We start from the raw sequence: 11,846 nt of genomic DNA on the forward strand, positions 1-11,846 counted from the left end.
GTGCATGGAATCCTTAAATATCTTGTTATTTAATGACGGTTAGTAGGAGTGTCAATTTTGGGTCAAGGATTGGGTTCTCGTCGAACCTGAAACTGACCCGGCACTATTTGGCTGAACCCGTACTCGATCAGTTTTTTTCAGACGCGTTAGTTTTTTTGGACCCGAACCGACCCCCAGACATGGCAATGCCAGCAGCAGCGGATCGACAGCAACGTCACTCGAAGTCTCAACTCGCGGATAGTGGACATGCGGGTTAATGTGACGTACAAACCGACGTGACGCGAGAGGACAGTAACAAGCGGGGTCCCGACGCGGGTTATCGTGGACATGAATAGTCAGCCATGGCATGCAAGGTCATCGCATGCAGTGGGTGAATCCGTGTCATTTTTTGTGTTTCCGGGTCAATCCGAACTCGACCTGATTTTTTAAACAGGTTATTTTGTTGAACTCAAACCCGACCTGTTTCTTAAACAAGTTGACCCTAACTTGAAATTCTCGGGTCTTGTTCGAGTCGTGTCAAATGTTGACATCCCTAGCGATTAAGTTTCTTTTTAAGCTAGGGATATGCATATTTTTTGTTCAACTTCCAATTATTTATTTATTTATTATATTAATTCTCACATATGTAATAATTACGTAGCTCATCTTGATATGTTGGTTGAAAGTTTTGGCTACCAACTAAGATGTCTTGAATTCGAGTCTTGTGTATGTGATGTGCTTGTCAGTTTGTCTTAATTTGCCTAAATATCCAAAAAAAAAAAGTTCGATGGAGATATTACTCTCTCTCCTTTTCTCTATTTGCTTATAGTTCTAAAATATCAAAACCCTCCTAATCCTCCATTTTTAATTATTATAAAATTATATGAGATCTCTTGAAATCAATAAAAAACTCTCGCTATCATATTAATAAAAATCTCAATCTACTATTTATAAAAAACTAATAGGATAAGATTTGACCATAATTTTATTAATTAGTTTCAAATGATTATATTTTAGTTTAAATTACTCCCTTTCATTGGCAGACTCATTTAATGCCACATTATTATGAAGGTTTTGGTCTCCTCTTTTAGTCAATAAGAGTGACTTTCGGCCTCACATAACAAAGAAAATTGGAAGAAAGAATGGTGGAGAATCGTTCATTAAACACAAGATCCAAAGTTGGAAATTAATAGAGATAAGCCTTCCAGATTTGATTAAGCTATTTTATTACTACACAAAAAATTATTATTATATTCAATTAATTGTGACATGTGAAGTTAGTCATTTGAACGATTTTATATTGTAATATTTCAATAAAAAATTAGCAAGGTAAATCTCCCTTTTTTAAATTATAAATACATATAAGTAAAATTTATATTATGTTATGCTGATAAAAAATTTGATCATAATATCTCAATCAAATTGTCCCCTTCATCACCATATATTTAGATTCAAAACTTAAGATTTTGTTTTGGAGGGCTTTCTTATTATTTTATTTTTTAGATCATAATAACAATTTCTTGTTGGCTAATTTTTTTTGCTGCTTTCAAGAATTTTTTATGTTAGGACGTTGCTTTTTACAATAACTCTAAAAAATTTTACTTTTCCCACAATAAAATTGCAATCGTCCCAATTGAACTCAAAGTTGACTTTATTGGCACTAGGGGTGGAACCAGCCTTAATTTTCAGGGAGGAAAAACTTATAAGTAACTGTTGGTGTTGCCTCGAATTTGACTCGACCCTCTACTACAAGAAAACAGGTCAATATCGATAAAAAAAATAAAGACAAACATAAAATAACCACTAAAGATAGCTTTTAGCTACCAAAAGTGACCAAGGCCTCACAACGCCTTAACTATATCCTTGATCGTAGTATGCTTCGCAGATGTGTCGGGGGTCCAAGGGAGCAATTCCCCCATAATAAATTTTGGTTGTAAGGATATTTTTGGAATTCAAATTAGTAAATAAAATGATGAATTCTCTTAACTATTTCTCTTTGTATTTAGTTTATGGTTTCCTAACAATAACACATCTACATTATGTGTTTAATTATGCTGAGGGCCAATTGCCTAAAGACCATAAAATTTTAGAACTTTTAGGGTGGATAATTGCCTAAAAACCTTTGTCATAAAGAGTAAAACATAGATGAAGAGAGATAAGAATTTTTTTATTTTTTAAGGGGGGTCCACCCCTGATTGGCCTGTTCAAATTTAAAAGTTTTGGTTAGTCTTTTCTAAGTAATTCCATGAGTGGTGAATCACTCAAATCTTTTAAAGTATATCTTAATTATTGAAGAATATTATTTTTGTTAATATTAACGAGCATCTTTGTGCTTAAACTCATAGCACATAATGATTAAAAATAAATTGGAGAATATTAATGGATCTGATTGAGTGATTGAGCACTCATCATGAAAGAAAAATCTAGCACATGATTATAATTTATAATAAAAAAAACCCTAAAATGCCTATCATTTATAAACACTTTATTAGGTTGTTTCAGACTGTATGCACAGCTAAGCTCAATCATTCAAGCTTTTCATTCATGGCTCAATACTACAAAATATTTTTGTCAATCTCAATTATTAAATTATCATTAAATAATAAAATTTATGAGATTTATATATATATATCATTTACATATCTAATAATTAAATTTTAATATGTTTTTATAGCATTTAAATCCTTAAATTGTATAAAAAATAACACTAATATTAAATTTTCAAAAATGAAATATATATTTTAATGTGATTGAGATACTAAAGTATTATATAAGTAAATATTAAAGTTTATGTGTTATGAAAAAGTATAGTACGCATGTAAAATACTTAAAAATTTAATCATACTATAGTTCCTATATTATAGATAATGAATAATAATATAATTTTAAATTTAAAAGGGCAAAAATTTTTGCATAATAATATCATGCATCAAGAGCCCATTCAATGGTAGGGCATTGAGAGTAATCAATAGCACTTAATTATTGCTCACCCATGAAAGAAGCCAACCAAAGCCAATGAGAGCCACAAATTGCCTAAGCCACTCATTCCAAATGAATCTCCACCTTTGATGCAACTTGTTAGGGCTTAGCATAAACAGAGATCATTATTTGATTAGATATATAATTAATCTAATACTTTTGTGGACCTTATCAATCTATTATTGATTATCATTTCAACTAAAGAAAAAAAAAAAACAACACCATAAAATATCATATACCAAAAATTTGCTTAGGCATATGAAGATGTTTTGAGATCGAGTCATCATTATCAATTTCAATAGATGAAAATCACGACTATATATCTGAGTCATAAATCATATGAATCATTTGAACTCAGCGAACATATATCGGACTTTGATATCACTTAGGTTTCGTTTGAGATAGCTTCCGACTATTATTTTTTTATTACTTTCAAGAAATTTTTATACTAAAAAACTGCATTAGACAACAGTAAGGAAACTACCCCAATCGAATACTATAAGTCAAGCTTGCTATCTGGTAAATCTAACTGTCTGCTTAGGCTTCGTTTAGGACATTTTTCTTACTGTTTCTTAAAATAGTTTTCTCATAAAAATTTTATTTTTAATGCTAAAAATCTGCTTTAAGAAGTAGTAAGAAAGCCATCCCAAACAAAGCCTTAATCTTGTCCTCATCCTTTCTTGACAAAGTCCTTAACCGCAGAATATATATATATATATATATATATATATATATATATATAAACGCTTAAAGTCAAGCAAATGATAAGTCCTTCCAAGTGCGCCTTTGAACTTGGCATTACATTGCCTGTAATACGGTAAGATCAAGCTAACTAAAGTTGAAAGAACGAACAATTCATCCGAAGAAAAATTTCATTTAAAAATGATAATTTATCATAAAATCAACTGATCAGGCCCCTGTTGGACGCCATGTTCAAATGCACAATTTCTGCTTGATTGATTTACATCTGTATTCCAATAAGCACTTGATCATGTAAAGCTGATCAAGTTAAAGCATTTTATTAATTTTTACTTAGCAGAGGCTGAGACTGAGACTGGAAGCGTAGCTTTCATGGCGACGGATTTGCTCCGTCGGTAGGCATTGTACTCACCGTAGAAGTAGGAGGCCATGCCCCAAAGGCTGAGAGCGACGGCGACGCCCTTCTCCCCATCGAACTTCTCGCGGAAGAAGAAGACGGCAAAAACCTCTGTAATTGGAAGGCAGATGGCGAGTATAATGCCGCCGAGCAACGCCGATGAGTAGTTTATGGTGCCTACCAAACCCAAGAAGAAGCATTGTGTGATGATGGTGGTGAAGAACATCACCATGTAGTACTTGGTTTCGCCAAGACCATAATGGTGGCTCTCTCTTGAGATGGCCTGCAAATTTTTGTTTGATTGAAAATGTTTATGAATATTATGTATGTGCTCGGCTCAATAGAAAAAGTTGTTTTAGAAAGCAGTAAGGAAGCTATTCCAAGCGATGCCTTAGTTAATTATGTAAGAGGAGGAATCAACTTTTCTTGCGATCATTATGATTGAAAATAAAAAGTGACACAATATTTGGACTTGTATAAAAAGCAATATAGAAAATCTTTTTAAATTTGTTTTGTATAAAAAGAAATATAGAAAGTTGGGAAGCGAAAAAATTACATATTCGGATTCGATTGAAATGATTCAATTAACATAGGCTATAAGTTACAAATGATGTCCTTCCTAATAATTGAGTAGTCGTTAATATAATTTAGTGGTTATAAACAATGAAATATACCTTCCATGATGGAAGTAATGGTCTGAGGATGCCTGAGTTTTCATCAAGTAATAGTAGGCAGCATATAAGAAGAGAGATTGGTTGACTTCGGCCTTAGCCTTCCCCTTATTTAGGGATAACTTAAACAATCTTTTGATCTTCTTCTTGCAATCACCTAGAGGATCTATTTGGACTTATTCTCTATTATATTATTCCTCTTCAAATACTCATCAAATCTAAAACAACCTCATTATGACCCATATCATTTTCCTGTCATATATAATGAACAATGTGCACTAATGGCTTGAGCTCAAATCATGATCAATGATGACAAAATGTGTTAGAATCTCTTCTATACTATTATTCTTTTGATTTCATTTAGGCTCTTAACTACATTATCTCTACACCCACTAGCATCTATGTATCATCAACCTTATTATTAGCCTGTCTTGTTTAACAGTATATGGTGCATGGCACTACGCCCAACAATAATAACCTGCATGCCCTAGGATCCTTACTCAAGGAGTGGTGCCACTAAATTATAAGGAAAATTTATGGGTTATGGATCCTTATCTTCAAAAGAGAAAGAAAGAGCAAATGAGAAGAATAAATTGAAATTAGCCCAAGAGTTTAAGAGAAAAATGAAAGGCACTAAAAATTTCTCCATCGTTATTATGAAATTCCCCATCCATTTCTTATTTTCCAACCATCTAAGAGAAGAATCTTTACAACACAAATTATATAGATATTTCTCTTTCAAATATATTCTCCTTATAACTCATTTGTAGATTAAATAGTAACTTTCCAATAGATCTCACAATGGATGTAGGTGTTATGCTCTTCCTACCTCATCATGGAGTAGCCAACTTACGTGGTGCACTTCCTTCTCTCTTATGGCAAAATATTGATGAATTTACTCCTCATCATCACCTAGATTCGGTTGCGTTTTCTCCATTAAAAATGATTGACTAGGAACATAAGATGTTATGAGATAAGAAAGTGATATGCTCAATTATTATCTTTATAGAAGAGGAAGCTAAACATTAAGAAAGAGGGCATTGGACGACAATGGTTGATAAACGTTAAACATTGATAGACATTATATGGCAATTGATTGAGAATACTGGACATCAATCGATAATAGTTATCATTGGACTGTAGGAATTGGAAATTGCCAGGTGACGGATAATGATTAATTGGCTAGGAAGATCAAACATTAAGTGATGATCGATAGTTTGCTCAATTATGTTTCTTATAGGAGGGGATATCCGAGACCAAGAAGGCTGGTGTTAAATAACAGTAATTGATCAACTTTCCAAAATTGGTAAATGATAGGTGTCAATATTGGTTGATTATTTGAATTGGTATTAGATGATTACAATAGTTGGAATTGGCTGACAATGGGTGCTCTCAATCGTCCATTACCTATGTTGGGTGTTGAATATCAAAGCTTTGGTGTTCTATGTCTAAAAATCTCTCCAATCAAAGTACTCACTTGGATCCTCGGTTTGCCATTGGGAGCTTTTGCTACCAACCAAGAGATCTTGAGTTTGAAGTTTGCGTATGTAATGTGTGTGTGAGCTTGTCTTAATTTACCTAAATGCCCCCCCCCCCCCCCCCCCCCCCCCCACCCTTAGCATAACTAAACTATCAAGTGAAAAAAAAAAACAAAAAAAAAACTCTCTTGGATCCTCTACTAAATTTGTAGAACCATAGCCTACTTACATATTTCTTGAAGTGGTATTTTAATCAATTGTTAAATAATTTTGAACATCATAGTGCCCGAAGGAATCCAAAATTGAGTAAAGTTAGGCTTGTCGAATTCTTACCTAGATATTTATTTTGATTGTGAGTACACAAAATTAGGAAGAAATTTGAACTTCAATGGCCTCATCAAATTTTCAACTAAACTTTTGAATAGCACGCCTTCTGTATTACAACATATATATTTGATTAAAAAACCAGTACTTTCATTCAACTAATATAGTTATAAAAATACCTTATCTATTAAATGCACTTAAATGCAATGTAAAAATGAAGTAATTTGTTTGAATTTATTCCTTAAAAGACTATTTGGTTTGAAACTTTGTATTAATAATCTTAATTTTCAAATGCATATTCGAACTAACTTAAGCTTTATTTGAGACTGTTTTTTTTCTACTTCTTAAGCAGTTTTGTAGTTAAAATTTTGAACTAAAAAGCTGCTTTAAAAAGCAGTAAGAAAGTCATTCCAAATGAAGTGTTAGATTTCATTTGAGATGCCTTCCTTACTGTTTCTTAAAATAGTTTTTTAGTATATAAAATAAATTTTTTTACTAGAAAAGTGCTTTAAAAAACAGTAAGAAAGTCGAGACTTTCTTACTACTTCTTAAAGTAGTTTTCTAGTGAAAAATTAATTTTTTTACTAAAAAATTGTTTTAAAAAATATTAAGAAAATCGTCTCAAACAAAACCTTAATCTAAAGAGGTTCTATGAGACTATTCTTAGCAAAAACTGTGGTTCCCAGACATGTCTTTTATTTGAATTTGAGATTGAATAATTAATTGAGCATGGGTTATCTAATTAATGAGCTTGAGTCAACTCATGAACTTGTCATAATAAAAAAAATTATTAGTTAATAAAATAGAAGATATTTATTTATCTTTTCCTTGCAAGATAATTCTCACATTATTTTATTTTTAAGATAATTTTGATTATTTTGATACTTATGGATAATTGTCTTGTATTTTTAATTATTATTTTCCTAAGAATTTTATCATTTTTTATAAGGCTACATTTGAGATAATTTTCTTACTATTTTAATTTTCAAATCGTGATTATTATTTTTGTTCACCCATTACTATTTTACTAATTTAAATAAATTTTTGTACTATAAAGTTACTTTTTATAACAGTTTTTAAAAAAGTTATTTTCAATTTAAAATTAGCTTTATAAAATACTAATAGCCGTCTTAATTTTAATTATAATTTAATATTAGAATACTATAATTTGAATATATTTTTATTATTTTATATTTATATATTTTAATGGACTTAACCGACAAACAAGCAAATGCGCCAAATTTCAATAGCTTAGCGAGATCCGCGTGCTTTCCCATAAGGACGATTCCGTGTGGACGTAGTTAATCAATCTCTGACCAGGAAACTAAGTAAAATATATACAAATACGTTGCAATCAATAGCGATTAGCGAGGCGTCAATAAATAATACAGCGAACAAGTATTATATAAAAGATAAAATAATTAAATTATTAAATTATTAATCATAAGCTTTGTGCCATAAATTTGTTAACTTAAAATTTAAGAACTTTTGCTGAGTTTTTATATAATTGATTGTAAAGTTGTTGTGTAGAAAATGATTTAGCAATTTTTAGCTTTGACTTAAAATTCTTTGAAAAATGGTGAGAAATTAGAAAGATAAGCAATAATAAAATAAAATTATGATTATAATGAGAAAGCTATCCCAAACAGACATTTTAGTTTCTTATGGAACAACTTTTTTAATGCTTTTTAAATCAGCTTTCTAGTGCAAAAAATTTGAGATTGACATTTTTATTAAAAAGTTGTTTTATAAAACATTAAGAAAGTCATCCCAAATAAAAGCCTTAGCTTATGAAAATTTTTTTTTCTACTTTTTAAAATAAGCTTTTAAATACACAAGTTTTTTTATAAAAATTTTTGTATTGAAAAGCTATTTTAGAAATCATTAAGAAATCTGTCTCATACGAATTGAAGCATTACTCTAGATTTTTTTTTTCTTGAATTTGATTTCCAAACTCTTAAAAAAAATGGAACTTTTGACTTTTAAAGAAAAAAAATTACTAAATTTATGATTAGATGAATTTTAAAATATGTACAACATAAAAAATAATCAATAATTTTATGTATTATATTTATTGTGAAATAAATTAATAATTTAAAATCTCATCAGAACCTAATTGAATATAAAACACTTATTTAAAAATTTATATAATAATATGCTGATATAATTTAGGTCAGGATAAGCTTAAAAGCCTTTGGACCTATTAGATTAATTTATTTCAAATATATTTTAAGCAGTAATATCCCTTTTTAAATCAAAGTTATTCAAATTTACGTCGATATAAAATATACTAGAATATTTTTATCCCAAAATCCATCTTTCTCATAACCCAATAGATTAAATTAAAAAATATATATATATATATATATATATCGAAATTCACAATATGAAAATAATACTTAGCCTAAAAAAATTTAATTTATGAAATTCATAATATATATATATATTTAATAGGACAAAGGATTCTATATATACCATATAATTTGTATTTATTTATAATCTAATATTAACAAAATTATATTTATTTTAATAATATTTTAATATCTCAATTGTATCAAAATATATGTATGAAAATATATATTTTATTTAAAAAATTAGATTAATTATAGTTTATATATAATTTAAAATTTATATGTTATATAAATAAATATTAAAATTGAATTATTAGATATTTAAATATTTATTAATTATGTGATATGCATGCAAATCCCCCTTAAAAGTTAAAATAAAAAGAGGATAAATAAATTGATCATTTTACGTAAAAAAAAATTGGGGTAGGAAGAGATCACCTGGAAATCCTTGTTGATGGCCATGCCGACGGCGCAGAAAGCAGTGGCAGTGAGCCCAATCACAACCTGTATCTCCATTACCAAACTATAGCTAATCTTCATCTTCGACTTCGCGTACATAAGCTCCACCAACGGCAACACCAGCCCGTATAGCACCGCCGCTGCAATCGTCATAAGAAACCCAATATAGTACTTCGCCTGAGATTCTCCTTCCGGTCTATCTCCATTCGCATGAACGCGCAGCACCACCGCACCAAAGGTCAGCAACATCACCGCGTTTATTGACGAAGCTGTGAACTTTTGTTTAACTATGAAGAAGGCGAAGACGGCGGTGAAGCCGAGTTGGGTGGAGAGGAGGAGAGAGGAAGTGGAGACGGGGAGGTACGATATGCCGTATGAGTAGAATAAGTTGTCGATTCCAGTTAAAAGGCCGATGAAGATGGAAGAGAGGAGGAGGAAGGGGACATGAGGAAGAAGTGGCGGCGAGGAGAGCGGAGGAAGGAGAAGAGAAGGGGGGAAGGAGGAAAGGGAAGCCGGCAGTTTGGAGGAAAGAAGTGAACCATTTCCGGTTGCCGCCGTGGAGGAAGTAGACGCGGAGGAGCAGAGGACTGCCGGTGCCACCGATGAGAGGAGGATGACGTTGAGGAGGAGGAGGAGGAGGCGTTTGACGTTTAGGGGTTTGGTGGGTTCGTGGCGGCAGCCGCAGCGGTGGTGGCGGTGGATTGGAGTTCCGGTTGTCTGTGGTGCTCGATCTCCATGGTTTTTTGGGATAAAGATTTTCCCCCTTTTTAGTGTTGCTTGGTGGTTGGATGATTAATGATTCATTTTTTTGGGGCGGTGACTTAAGAATTAAGATTGGAGTTTATATAAAGATTTTTTTTTTATTGCAAGGAGATATTTACGTTATTTATAAATTTAAATATTTTATTTTTTTTAAAGCATCACTCATTGATATGTTATTTGGATTAATTATATGTGCGATCGAACTCATTTGAAGACCAATCAGAATACGCTACGTCACTCTATGCTCGTATCGTGGTTCGGCACTGCTCGGTACCGCTGATGTGCATTCTGGTTGATCTCTAAACGGAGTTCTACGTCCGTTCTCTCACATAATATTTTCGTTAGTTTGAAGCTTTGACTACAACTTAAAAAGTGTTAGGTTCTTTGAGACTATTTTTTACTGCTTCTTAATCATTTTTTTAGCAAAAAAGATTTAATTTTGTTATAAAAAATGTTTTAAGAAGCAGGAAGAAAGACGTTCCAAATGAAGCCTAAGACGAAGAAAGACATCCCAAACGAAGCCTAAGACAAGCAAACTCATACATAGGACAAAAAACCTCTTAGATGATACTAAAATTTTATGTATATGATGTATGTGTGAATTTATTTTAATGAAACTAAATTTGCCAAAAAATATTTTAATTTATTTTATGATTAAAATTTAAGAATTAGCCCCATCAATTAGAATATTCTCACATATACTTTTTCATTAATTTATTAGGTTTACTTTTTGTGCTTATTTGAAAAGACAAAGTTTTAAAGAGTGGTGTAGGGATTGCGCCGCAGCAAAAGCGTTTGGATTATAGGGCGACTTGTGTTCTACGATGGTTACCATACATTTTTTCTAATGAGCAATAAAGTCAGTGTCTGAATTATGAGACTAATAATTAATGATAATGATAGCCACTAATGTTTTTCATTTTCATCTGTTCTGGTATTTTGTTTATTTCTCATTGATTACTTAGATTATATAAAGATATTTTGGATTAGGGGTGTCAATTCGGGTCGAATTCGAGCTGACCCGGATCTAAACAGGTCAATCCGAACCCGACCCGTTTTTGCAAACAGGTCGACATTTCAATCCGGACCGACCCGCTCGGATTGCCGGATTGACCTGACCCGACCCGAGTGCGGCTGTGCGGGATCGCGAGCGCGCCTACAGAGCGGACAGCGGACTGGTGCGGGCTGAACGAGGGATCTGCCGAGGTGCTGAGTGTGGGCTGGTCGCCTGGTCAGGCTGGACGCGGGTCTCAGGACGCCGGGATCCGCCGAGCGCCGAGGAGCCGAGTGATGCTGGTCCGGCTGGACGCGGTCACACGGGATCCGCTGCTCCGCGGATGTGAGGGCTCACCAGGATCCGCCGAGCGGCCGAGGCGCCGAGTGCTGGCTGGTCCGGCTAGACGTGGTCACGTGGGATCCGTTGTTCCGCGGATGTGCGGGCTCGCTGGGCTGGACGCCTGGACGTGCGCGAGTTCACGGGAGTCGGGACCTGACGCGGACGCGACCTGACGAGCTGGCCTGACGGGAAGCGACCTGAGCAGCGGGTTTGCGAAACGGGTCAATTCGAGTTGACCCGCGGGTTGTCAGATCAACCCGAACCCGACCCATTTTTCAAACAGGTCAAAAATCCGAACTCGGATCCGACCCGTTTCGCAAATGGGTTGACCCAAATCCGGATTTTTCCGGGTCGGGTCCGGGTCGAGTTTCGGGTCGGGTCAAAAGTTGGCACCCCTATTTTGGATCATAG

General features: G+C 33.2%; 1 pseudogene; it reads right to left on the reverse strand.

The window, feature by feature from the left end:
* Positions 1 to 3,796: 3,796 nt before the first annotated feature.
* Positions 3,797 to 10,129, reverse strand: LOC114580100 (annotated as a pseudogene).
* Positions 10,130 to 11,846: the final 1,717 nt, after the last annotated feature.

This window comes from Dendrobium catenatum, unplaced genomic scaffold (genome assembly GCF_001605985.2).
Source record: "Dendrobium catenatum unplaced genomic scaffold, ASM160598v2 fragScaff_scaffold_754, whole genome shotgun sequence".
In the NCBI taxonomy this organism is placed as follows: domain Eukaryota; kingdom Viridiplantae; phylum Streptophyta; class Magnoliopsida; order Asparagales; family Orchidaceae; genus Dendrobium; species Dendrobium catenatum.